This window comes from Cervus canadensis, chromosome 17 (assembly GCF_019320065.1).
Source record: "Cervus canadensis isolate Bull #8, Minnesota chromosome 17, ASM1932006v1, whole genome shotgun sequence".
In the NCBI taxonomy this organism is placed as follows: domain Eukaryota; kingdom Metazoa; phylum Chordata; class Mammalia; order Artiodactyla; family Cervidae; genus Cervus; species Cervus canadensis.
In genome coordinates, this window is record NC_057402.1 from 3864750 (window position 1) to 3877931 (window position 13182).

The following is a 13182-nucleotide window of genomic DNA, read 5'->3' on the forward strand; positions in this document are numbered from 1 at the left end:
AAATTACTGCTGAATGAATGAATGAAGAGCTAAAAATACATGTGCTTTTGTGGAAATGGGATGGCCCTTCTGAGAATGGCCAGGAGCCACTCCGCGGGGAGGTGGCGGTGTGTCAGATGGTCCGCGGCATTCTCCCACCCGTGTGCAAATTCTCCCTCGAGTCCAGCTTCCTGCATCCAGTGCCAGACAGTGAGACAGGATCCTGGCAGTTCCAACTGCCCTGGACCTTGGCCCATCCTTGGGCAACGTTGGCTCGGACTGGTGGAATGGAGGCCCTGGGTCTTCCCGAAAGCTGCCCCGGCCTCTGCCAAGACAGGAGGTCGAAAATAACACAGTCTTGTTTTTGATCCTCTAGCGAGGGGGGCCACTCCTCTGCTTCCTCCTGCTTTCCATCTGTGGGACAGTGGGTTAGACGGGGAACACCCTGCACCTCCAGCCTCACCATCACCTGTTAGACAAGGATAATGATACCTCCCTGGCTGGATTTTCCTGAGAATTAATCTTGTCTGTGTGTGTGTGTGTGTTGGTGGGGGGGGGGTCAGTTGCACAGTTGTGTCCGGTTCTTTGTGGCCCCATGGACTGAATCCTGCCAGGCTCCTCTGTCCATGGGATGCTCCAGGCAAGAATACTGGAGTGGGTTGCCATGCCTCCCTCCAGGGGATCTTCTGACCCAGGGATCAAACCCAAGTCTCTTGCATCTCCTGCACTGGTAGGCAGATTCTTTACCACTAGCAGACACCTCGAAAGCCCAACCTTATCTAACAAAAGCTTATGAGGCTCTTCTTACCTAACATAATACCCGTCCTATACATAATGTGGTACCAGGGAGGGAAGAGATGCCTTAGAAGTTACTAAGCAGCTGTAATAGATGGTGTCACCTGCATTCATTTAAAAGCTCCCAAATGGATGTGGTACCCATATTCCCCTGTCCCAGAGGAGCAAAGAGTTCAACTGAGTTTTTAAGGAATGCCAGTTAGGATGAGCCCAGACTACTCACCTTTCAGGCAGCATAATGTGCCCTTTTCCAGGGACAGACAACAAGAACCGTGAGTTGACCGCACTTTTGCACCATTTGGGGCATTTGCCCCAAATCCACCCTCCCTCCCTCTACCCACCGCCCCCCCCATCCTCTCCTTCCCTCCAGCAGTTGTTTGTTCAGTATCCGTGGTTTATCTAACACTGACCACTCCTCTTCCTCTCTTGTCTTGAGTGGCTCCTGACCCTGGATTCCATCTCCCGCTCCTCATGCCACATCTTTCCTTTGGACTTGATGATGCTGCTTGGTCATCTGGCTTGGACTATAGCCATCTCCCTCACAAGATTTGATGTTGGACCAAACCGCTGACCTTTCTCCTGCAGATTGAACAGGTAGAGTTGAATCCTCTTTCCTAACCCTGGGCATCCGGGCCTCTAAATTTGAATCTTCTGGGTCAACTCTCTCCCACCTGGTTAAACTCCAGTCCGTCTGTAGAGGAGTTCAGACCATACTGGTAGCTGGTGGACCCTCCTAATGCTGAGGGTGAGCAGGACAATAAGCACTGATGGCCTTGGGCTAGAGTCTAAGATCTGACTGGCAAGTGTGTGCAAGTCCTGGGGCTGGGTTCCCTCATTTCCCCAGAGTTCCCAGGTAAATGAGTTGAGCTCACCTCGAAGCCTAACACAGACGTCCCCTGCCTCTCACACTCCCGCCATGCCCTGCACTCTCCTCCCACTGTCCACATCCCTGTGTCCAAACTTGCCCTTTTTCACTCATTCATCCTTTGTCCATACTGCTGACAGAGCCCATATTGCCTCATTGACTATGGACTACCAATTTCTCCTAAATGGCTTTGACCTTCTTGAGTTTGGGGTCTTTGTTTTGTGTCACACTCACCCAGAAGAAGGTCTGGGCATCCGGAAGTGCTTGGTGAATGAATCATTCGTTCTTTCATGTACTCAAAAAATATTGGGCCCTTTCTTTGGTGCAAGAAGCTGGATGGCAAGAAATGAGGTGTATCTCATCTCTGCTTTGGTGGAGGGTCCAGTCTTGAGTGGGAGGTAGGTTTTCCAAATTACCTAATTACACGTGTGAGCAGAAGCCCAGGTGCCTGGGGCTTTGTGAACCTGCCGTCTGGACTGATCGCCCGTCATGAGAAGCCCCCCATGCTTCTCTCCCGTGTTCAGGGAGAGACAGGAGGACAAGGCTATAGCCTTGGAGAGAGCTGGTCGATGGCTTTGGCTCCCCGGGATCAATCAGGTCAGTGGGGTCTTTGGTCATCCTTGGAGGAAAGAGAGACCAGTGTACTTTGGAGTTTGTGCAGCTGCTGCTCGGTCATTTCCTGGGCAGGTGTGACCAGCCAGCCACCACTACCTTCATGCAAGCATCGTACTTATTAAGGAAGGCTCTGTTGCGTGTCAGGCTGTGTTGTGCCCCATCAACTTTCAAGTACTTCTCTTAGGTATGTTGCCAAATGACAAGGCAAGGATGAAATGTGTTGACCCTTCTCTCTTTCCTCTACTGTATTCCACTGAGTTTCTCAAAATGGCTGTCTGGGACACCAGCTGTTGCTAACTAACATTGCTAGAATGTTCTACAGCACCACCGGTGTTGTTTTACTCACCATCCCCAACCCATCCCTCACTCTGCCTCTGACTCCAGTCCCTCTCACCTTCAGCATCTCTACAAGGAGCCCAGGAATCCACCCCTCTCGTCTCTATCACTCCATGTTGGTCCAGGCTACTGCTCCTCCTCCCTATGCATCTTTCTAGAATGCCTGGAGAAGAGCCCCCCACTCCGTAGAGCCCTTTCATGAGTTCCCAGAGCCTCAGGGTGATGTCCAAGCTCCTTGGCTTCATGCTCGAGGATCCTCATGCCTTGTCCTCCAGCCGCAGCTCCTACCACGTGCTCCCTGGCCTCGTGCACCGCCCAGCAGACCAGTCCCCTCCCCACCGAGCCTGCATGCGTCTGGTTCTCCATGCCTTTGCACAAGCTCATCCTTTTGCACTCTCCCCACAGTGCTCAGTCGCTGGAGGGCTTGTCCTACGTCCCCAGGTGGGATGAGTCTCCACCCCCCCCCCCGCCCCCCGCCCCACTCAGAGCTGCTGCATGGCCATGAACATCACTTCTGTGCAGAAACCTGTCCTATTGCTTGGCCATGATCTGGTTAGGCATCTGCCTTCCCAGCCAGCCTCGAGCTTCCCAACTGGGCGTGCTCAGTGTTGGGTGCCTCGGATCCCCCCACTGTCCAGTACAGAGCCTGTGCAGTCTGGCTCATCCGACAGTAAGAATGCAGATGAAGTGAAAGAATGAATGAATGTACAAAGGAATGATTGTGAGGCCATGCTGGGGGGCAAATTACCTCCCTGGCAGAGAATCGGGGTCCTTCGCACCAAGGACTGGCACCTCCTCAGGACTGAGGCTAGCCCTGCTCTTCCAGCCAGGTCCACTTTGCCTTCTGCCTGCGACTCATTAGGAGATGTGTAACCTTAATCCTTGAAATTGCCTGGGATGGAACGTGTTTTCACTCAATGGCCTGAACATGGGGATTTTATTCCTTTCTTAAATAAATCTCACTCCCCCAGGAAGTTTGGACAGGATGTAAGCAATCGGACCAAGGGCTTGAAACTGAATATTTTGCAAAAGGCCCATTTCAAAATTTGAAACCCAGTGGCCACCGGCCAGAACTGAGTCTGGTTTGGTGGGGGTCGCTGAGGCCTCCTCCCAAGGAAGGGAAGGGAAGATTGAAAACAAACCTTCAGCTGTCACTGAGTAGGCTGAGGGTTTGCAAGACAGAATTCCGCGGTTTGGTTTTGCTTCTCTGATGAAACTGGAGCAGGCTGGGTCAGCCTCATCAGCTCTTCTTTCAAGCTTTCGGTGGAGGCCTCAGACCCTCCGGAAGCCGGAGGGGACTTTGAGCTGGTCCTGAAATCAGTGGGACACGTGTATGAGCGCTGGGGGGGCTGACAGTCCTCGCTGAGTGGACACTGGCCCCCGTGGACAGGCGATTCTGTTGTGTCTCGTTCTCTTCTGACTTCGTCTTCTTTCTACCAGGATGGACAGCAAGGTGTGTCTGTGGGGACGTCACCGGACCTCTCCGAGTCCCATGCCCGTCACCTGTAAAAGGGAAGTCACATTTCATTCATTGATTCTGCCAGCATGTTGAAAGCGTGAAGAGCTGTGCCCGGGCTGGAGCACATGGCCCCTGCATGCAGCTCCCCGCCCCATGCAGTGTGTGCGCTCCCGTGTCACATGTTCTCCTCCCGTCCCTGCCCTTGAGCATAAGTGGTGCTGTCCGTTTTCCCTCCAGCAAGGAATCTCCCCACTGGCCTCCTCCTCCTCACGTCTTCCCTCCCCTGGTCTCCCAGGCTCGCTGGGAACCTTGGTCTCCCCCAGAGACCCTCCCAGGGGTGTTGCTTCCTTCTTCTCACCACCCAAGTCTTGCAGTTGTAGCCAGAGGCCGCCTAGCCTGGCCTCAGTTTCCCCATCTGCAAATTGAAGCAAGGAGGACAATACCAAGCTTTTTGCCCACTGGGGCGAGAGAAAATCTGTCTCCCCCTCTCCCTGCAGTCCTGACCCCATCACATGTATCCTTCCAGGCCCTTGAGCCTCACTTGTAATTTGGGGGCCAGGTTTTATTTTCTTTTCCCGCAGATCTAAGGCATCTCCCAGGTTCAATCCCTGGGTCGGGAAGATTCCCTGGAGAAGGAAATGGCAACCCACTCCAGTGTTCTTGCCTGGAGAATCTCATGGACGGAGGAGCCTGGTAGACTACAGTCCATGGGGTGGCAGAGAGTCGGATTTAAGGTATCTCCCAGCTTGTGTGTTTTTTCACCATGATACAATGAGCGTCTGCTAGCTTGGTGGGGGCTAAGCCGCATCCCCGGCACACGTCCCTGGTGTCAGCAGGAGCTGCTGGCGGCTGCCTGGAGGGGAGGAAGGTGGGCCCGCTTAGATGTGTCCCTGCTGTGGCCTCGACTGTCCCCCGACCTCTGCTGAGAGTCAAGTGGGGAGGTGCTCTGGGCACCAAGCCTGGTGTGCTGTTCCCACCTGTGGGATCGGAGGCGGTTGATCTCCATTCATGCCAGGGTTTGTGTCCTGAGAGCATGGCTTGCGGTTTGAATGTCAGAATGAAAGAACTGAACCAGTGTTCCTGGCCAAGTCCACCAGTGCGGTAACTTTGGTTACCTGCAGAGAAGGGTTATAAAAACCCTGCAGAGAAGCATCTAGAAAATGCTCCTCCTGCTCCTAAGAGTCACCCCAAACAGCTCATTTCAAAATACAAGGATCACAGGGCCCCGCCCATCAGGGGAGCTGGTGCAGGGCCACCCTGGGTCTGCCGGAGCTCGCCCCCCACCCCAGAGCCCACTTGGTGCTCACTTGCCCCCAAACACTGGCTGCCAGGACCCCCGGGAGAAGCTCGGTTGGGTCTGGTCTGTTGTTGAGACCAGCCCGTTTCCTTCCCAGCAGGGAGAGCCAGGCTGAGGCTCTCAGGTCAGGAACCGTGAAGCGAGAACTGATCAGGGTGAGAGGTAGAGAGCCGGAGCACATCTCCCAAATCCAGGACTGGGGGGTATCCACCTCCAGCAGCAGGGCTGCAGGGGAGCCCTGAGACTCCGGGGCTGCACAGAATGGCCACCCAGCCCTGGGGGATGCAAACGACACTTTCTCTGGGTTGGCGCTCTGGGGCGTTTATGAATGAGCAGTACCTTCTTAAAATGTCACATAAAGAGGATAAACTGGAAGAGCCATTCGTGGACCAGTGGTGGCTGGTATTGGGATTGAAGACTGTTATCAGTCCAATTCTGTGTGTCCCTGGATATAAGGATGACGACAGTGATGCTAATAGTAGTGCTACCTCGATGGGCGGAAGGCTGAGGGCGCTGATCGGCTCAGCCAGTCACATGGACCCCTGTGTTTACCTTGAGGAACATCCAGGCTGGCTGAAACTCTCCACCCTCCCCTCTGCCATTTTCCAGCCTGAGTTTCTCGTCCTTCCCCCATTCACACCCAGACCCGTGCAACACCCCTGAGTTTCATGCCGTAGCTGCTCGTTTCTCATTGGATTAGAAGCATCCCAAAGGTGGGAGTGGCTCAGCTCCAGCTCCGTGTCCCCAGGGCTGGCCTTGCCCTTCCCAGCACCCCTTGTGGGGATGGGCGCTGCGGTGTGGTCAGACATGCGCTCACACAGGTGGACTTGGTTTTGTGACTCAGCCCTCTTGTCTTGGAAGGTTGTCTGCCCGGAGCCCGTGGAGGTGCGGTTGGCGAAGCACAAGACTTCCCCTGGGTGATTCCGATGGGTGGATCCCTTCCTTCACTGGGTGAGTCCTGCTTTTCTGGGTTACACTGTAAGAGGCATGTGTGCCTGTGACTAAGGGTCAGGCATGGTCTAGAAAAGGTAAAGACTAGAGGTGATCCTAGGAGAGCTGGGGCATACATCCAGTTCTCAGAGGGGCCCGAAGGCACGCCCTGCCCACCTGGAGCAGTGGCAGGTAACGGTGGGGCCATTTCTGGCAGCTGCTTCTCTGCGTGGAGGGTGAAGCCATTCAGAAGTTACCCAGGGCAAAGAGGTGAGGTCAGCAGGGGCCCGACCCTAGACCTGGCCTTCATCTCTGTTCCCACCCAATTGGTCACTTTGCAGCTGACTGGACACCAGAGTCCTTTTTAGGACTCAGACTTACCTTCATACCCTTGCCCCCCACTGAATCTCTTTTACAAAGTATGCAGATAATTTCATTTCTGTAGTGGAGAATGAAGAAGGGGGAGTCATGTAAGCTTTTCCTAGAAAAGACACTAAGCTGAGAAGTAAAACTTATTACATGTAATAATTCTAGAAAAAGAAACACTTTTATTGTAAAACACTGGACAGAACAAGAGGAAGAACAGGACTCACCCTAGTCTCATCACTCAAAGATGACCACTGCCAGCATTTTGAAGACCAGCTTCTGGTCTTTTGGTTTCACCTATAAATTGCAAAAGTGAGTGAGTGAGTGTGTGTGTGTGTGTGTGTGTGTGTGTACATATGTACATAAATTTTTAATTGGGTTCATCATAGCCATCCTAATTTTTCACCTAAGTATACATCCTAAACATTTCCTATGCCATTAAGTAATTTCCTATCTTATAATTTTTTTTACCTAGTATCCTAGCAAATGACTATATCATAATTGATTTAATTGACACACTCTTGTCAGATATTTACATGATTTTTAAAAGTTGGATGATAAAAGTTGCAGTGAATAGCTTTGTTTTTTTATCTGCACGCATGTCTCTTATTTGTACTCTTAAGAGTGGAGTGGCCATGCCAAAAGGTGTGAGCATTTTATGGCCAAATTGCCCCCCTTGAACTTTGTACCAATTTACATTCTCAGAATTAATTTAACAAGTGACTTTCTCTGGGAATTATCAAGGTTTTTAGCATTCATCAATTTGTCAAATTTCATTCTTCTCATTTTCAGTTCTTTTATTACTGTGATAAGAACATTTCCCCATATCTTTATTGGTTCTCTGTAGCTGAATTGCCAGTTCAGTTTCTTTACTTTATTCAGCTTTCATTAAGTTTTATTTTTGTCAAAGTCATGCATATGCTTCATTTTAAGAGTTGAATAGCTTTACAAGATTCTGTAGAAGCATCTTTCTGCACTCCAAATCCATATCCTACTCCACCTAAGCTACAGCTTTTTAGTCTTTTAAATGGTTCTTTTGACATTTACAACAATTTTTCTAAGTAACATTCTGATTTTTCTAGTTCTCAAAAAAATTTTTTTTTACTTAGGCATTATCTTGATTTTTCAGCCACAGAAAATGAAGATTTAACTCTTTCACCTTTGGCCTCAAGACACACAGGAATACCTGTCTGTCCCCTTCTTTTAATATATTTAGCTCAGTTTTGGTTTGATCAGTATTCAGTCTTTATACATTATAACAGTGTAAATATTTGAGAGTACAACAACAGCACTATGATTGTTTACTTTTCCTTACAGCTTTTGTTTTCTCTGGAGTTGACAATTGTTTTGGTTTTATCTTTCTTTTTTCCTTCTCTCTTTGGTTGGTTATTAATGAACTTATCCCAAATTTATCTCCAGCCTTTCATGACATCCAAACACATTAGTGTTTTTTGTTTTTACTTAATGTGTTTATCTTTTTGAAGACATCTCTTCCTGGAGCCTCCTTCCCTCTTTTGTTCCAGATTGGTTCATCTTTGGGCTTTCTCCCCTTATTGTGGAATCACTTCCTCATTTCTTCCTGGGGATTCTCCTTGGTCGGATCCCTGGTTTTGTAAATCCTGTGTTATTCTCATTTTTTGTTTATTCCCTTGTATAGCTAGAGAGCATCCTCTAGCAGTTCCCTGTAAAGGGTCCATGGGAGGTAAATTTTTGGAGATCTTTCGCATAAGAAAAGAATAATGACTGGTCCACACTGATGATGATTTGGCTTGGTATAGAATTCTAGTTGGTACCTTTTTTCCCCTTCAGATTTGAAAAGCATACATAATTGTCTTCTAACTTCCAGTGATATTGATCAGAAGTCTGAAGACTTCTGATTCCCAACCCTTGTATGTGATCTTCTGTTACCCTCCCTTTCTGGAACTTATAGTCTTTTCTCATTGTGTTTTGAATTTCATGTGTGTGTATTTTGATGTGGATCTACATTCATCCGTTTTGCCAGGCCCTTTTGATCTGAAAGCCTATGTCTTTCAGTTGTGGCCTTTTCTTGGACAATTCCTTAGACAATGGCCTCCCATCTGTTTTCCCTTTCTTGAACTTATATTGTTTGTATGTTGGATCTCTTTGACAGGTTCTCTGCTTTTCATGTATTTTTCCTCTGATATTCATATCTTTCATCTCTTTGTTCTCACTGAGCAATTACTCTGTCTTCATCTTTCAGTCTATTTTCACTTCTGCAATCTCTGATTTTCAAGAGTTTTTATTACACTCTAAGTATTATTTTATTGAATTTTGTTTCATGGATGCAATTGCTTCTTTGGTATTTCTAAAAATATTAATAATAGTTTTTGAAATTGTCTTTCTCTTAAAGAGTCTCCAAGCTTTTTTTTTTTTCTTTTTTTCCTTCTGTGTGTGTCAGTGTCTAACTTTCATTTCAGATTCTTTCTCAACTCTCTATTTGTATAGATAGATATATAGGTATAGCTGATATTGATACATATATACAATGCATACATCCAGATAAACTAAAGAGCTATTTGGAAGCTCTCAGTATGTGGTTGGATCTTGTAAACTATGGCGTTTACTGTAGAGAGAGGTAATTGGTCTTTGTATTGCGGAACCCCAGGTTTCAGCATTTTTATGTCTTTTTCTTTTAGACTGATTAGATGATCCAAAAGTTTCTGATCTAGAATTTTACTAGTTGCTGGCGCTCTGTGAGGTTTCTGAAGGAAGACTGAGTGGTCTCAACATCTGACTTACAAAGCTTTGCCTTCTTTCTCTTTTGAATTTAGGGCTCTTGCCCTCAGCAGTGCGTGCATCTCTGCTCTAGTCACCTCTGCGTTGCTCTCTGCATGTAATACCTCTTCAGGCTTCTCTCAGGGGTAGGGAAGGCTTTGCCTAATGGGTGAAGATTGGGGGCTCTGTCTCTTCTTTAACAGACTTTTAGTCAATTGATCTTATTTAGGCCTAGACTTTCCTGGAGGTTCCTGAAGACTTCTGTGGGCTCTGTTGAATACACTGGCCTTTATTTCAGGTCTCCTCACTGCCGGTCCAGGGTTTCCACTCTGAATCAGTTCCAAATCTCCTACTGTCTTGTCTTTGTCCTGTGTACTCATGCTCAAGATCAAAATCTCTTCACTTTCATTTAGCGCAGCTTCAAGAGCAAAGGCTGGTGGATGTCTATATGCTATTCACTATGCTGAACTGTAAATTCATTTACCCATCTTTCTCTACTGTTGTATCTTTTATTTTTATTTTATTAATACCTTTCAAAGTAAGAATAGTAACTTTTTCCATCCTATATTACCAATATTCTGCCCCCCCCCCCATTTTTCATTTACCATTCCATTTTGTTCATGGAGCATTTAACTTTTTATTTTAAAATTTCATTTTCTGAAAAATCTTTCACTAATTTTTTCTTATAGTTACTTCTTACTTAGAAAGAAATTCCCTACCCCAGGCTCGTATATTTAGTCATTTTTATTTTTTTCTAGTTCTTTTGTGATTTCTTCTTTATATTGACTCTTTAATCCTTTAACTGAATCATTGTAAGAAACAACTTTTGCTCCATTTCCACATGCTAGATGTTAGATAGCATGTGGTAGATTGAATTTACCACATGCTAGATACTTTTATAGTTTTTGTTTCTCATTGTGGCTTTCTAATATGACATTAATTCGTCTACTCTTATCCTAGTATTGCTCTGTTATACTAGATCATATTGTTAAAATATGTATTATTATTTGATAGAAGTAGTCTTCCTTCACTCTTATTTTTCAAGATTTTCTTGATTAGTCTCACCTGTTATTTTTCCAGGCGAATTTTAGTGATATTGTGAAGTTAAAAACATTCCTTATAGATTTTATGTGACATTTTATAAAATTATAAATTAAAGAGAATTGGTATGTTTTGACACTTGGGCTTTGCATCTTTTATAGTTTACAATATACAGTCACAATTTGTCAAATTTGACAAATTCATAATTTGTTATTAAGTTTATTTCAAGGAACTAAGTATTGCTTCTGTTGTGAATTTTTCTTGTATTTTCTAACTGGTTATACTGGTATGTAGGGAAGAGATTATGTATCTATTGTTATTGTCTATCTCATTGAATTTTCTCATATGTTCTACAAGTTTTCAGTTGAATGTTTTGGAATTTCTAGGTAAAGTGTCATACATATCTATACAATTATAGAAAAAAATTGAAAATATTTTATCTGTTTTATTTTTCTTTCTTGTCTTATAGTATTGTCTAGATCTTCCAAAACATTAAATTGTTGATAACAAATCTTTGTCTCATTTCTGGTTCATGTAAAGTATGATAACAAGTACGTTTTAAGGCTGTATGTTTTTTATAATGCTAATTAATTATCTACTTCATCTATGTGTAAATCAGGAATGGATTAGAATTTTCTGAAATACTTTTTTGATATCTGTAGATATACTTGTATTGTTTTTCTCCATTGATCTGTTGATGAAATGAATTATAATAATGTTTCATAACCTTGAAACATTTTTGGATCAAATTCTACCTGGTTTTCATTTATTGTTCTTTTAATATACTTCATGATTTGGTCTGCTAGTATTTGGAATTAAAGTTTTGGTCATTTGACATCAAAGTTATGCTAGCTTTGTAAAGTGAATTAGGGAACATTCCATCTTTTTCTGTATTCTGTACCATATAGACATCATTTAAATGATCTATTTCATGGAAAACTTGAAAAAACTTAGCTATATAACTCTCATGGGATAATTCTGGCAACTTTTTCTATTTCTTCTGTATTGATTGGATACTTTAGATTTCCTAAATCTTTAGATTGTTTGCTTCTTTTTCTAATATAGCTTAGTGTTTACATGTGCAGGCACTGGAATCGGACAACTTGGGTTCAAATTCTTGCTCTCTCATTTCTCATGTGACCTCAGGAAAACTATGTCTTCTCCCTAATTCTTAGTTTGTGCACTTGTTAAATGGATAATAAGAGCCTGAAGCCAAGAGGGCCACTGTAAGAATTAAAGAGATAAAGTATCTCGCATTGAGTATGGCACATAGTGAGTGCGCTGTGATTCTTTTAAAGCTAATATTAATCCTAGAAAATAATCTATTTTTTGAGATGTAAATACTTCTTAATGTAGAATTATAAGTAGTATTTGTATAATAAAATTTATTTCTATATCATCTTTATCATTCTTAATTTTGGACATGTGTACTTTATCTCTTTTTTCATTAGATGAGCTTATGGGAGTGTCTATTTTAGAGATTTTTCAAGGAATCATTTCTTGGAATAATTTGTCAATTTAACTTTTTTGTGTGTGTGTTCAAATTCACCAATATCTGCCTTTATCCTTATGGACTCCTGCCTTCTGGTTTCCTTATTCTGTGGACCTGTTCATATGTCCTTTCTGTTATTCTTCTTTAATAATGAAAGCATTTCATAATATGAATTTGCCTCTAGTTGCAATTTTGATTGCATGTGATAAGTGTTAATATGTAGCCTTTTCAAAATTTTAAAATATTTGTAATTATGCTTTAAATTTCTTATAATTAATGCTTTTCATTTCTTCTTGTTCTTAGAAGAAATGATTATCTGAATAAAATGTGCAAAAATGGAGCTTACTTTTTAAATTATTTTCTACTTTATTTGGGCTTTATTGTTGCTTATACTTTCTTATTAAATTATGATCTTATTTTATTGTGGTTAGAGAATGTGGACACACAAATTTCTACTTTGAGAATTTATGGATGTCTTCTTTGTGCCTTCTTTTATCAATTTTTTGAATGACTCGTGGACCTTTAAAAGTAAGGTGACATCTTGTTTATAGGGTACAGATTTTGATGTAAAGGCATTTCGTTTTACAAGCTTTTCAGTTTCTTCTTTTGGATTTTCTTAGTAAATAATTAAGTAACCTGTAAAACAATCATAATTTAAACCTCACTCCAAGCATTTATAACATTTATCTATTTTTTTGCCTTTGTTATATTGATTAGAGCTTTTTGAACAGTATAAACTAATATTGAAGAAGTAGACATTTTTCTTTATTTCTCATTTTCTGTTAAATATGATGCTGCTTGTCTCTAGATTTGAGGTATTTTTCTCATTGTCTTTTTGCCCACTTGATGACTTTGGCCTGAGAGGTTTATGGAAACTGTGCTTCTATTTCCCCATCTTTGGATGCTATTTTATTTCTAATGTAAATGTTCGTGAGTGTCATTGCTGTGGATGGTACATTCTGTCTCTGAGAGGTGTTTTTCATCAACCTGTAAAATGACTTTGCTCTTGGGTACTTGAAATTCAGAAGCACTTCTCCTGCATTTTCATTTGTTTTCCTGAGTTAGGTAACCCTGCTCTCTCAGATAATTGTTTCTGGAAGTCTGTATTCAAGGCAAAGTGGTGTTTGAAAGTTGAACCAGAGACTTGTGCGTTCCAAAGAATTCTGCTCCTCGAGAGCTCAACATTCTGTACCTTTCCAGGCAATTTCTAGCATTCCACGGATGTTCTTTAATTTTATTTTTTCCAAACACATAGTTGACTGCCTTAGATT

At 43.7% G+C, this 13182-nt stretch overlaps 1 long non-coding RNA gene across 1 annotated transcript; it reads left to right on the forward strand.

The window, feature by feature from the left end:
* The first annotated feature begins 608 nt into the window (after positions 1-608).
* Positions 609-12265, forward strand: LOC122419818. The gene is made up of 2 exons (XR_006263041.1): positions 609-1368; positions 4031-12265. It is a non-coding gene; the product is annotated as an uncharacterized LOC122419818 (long non-coding RNA).
* Positions 12266-13182: the final 917 nt, after the last annotated feature.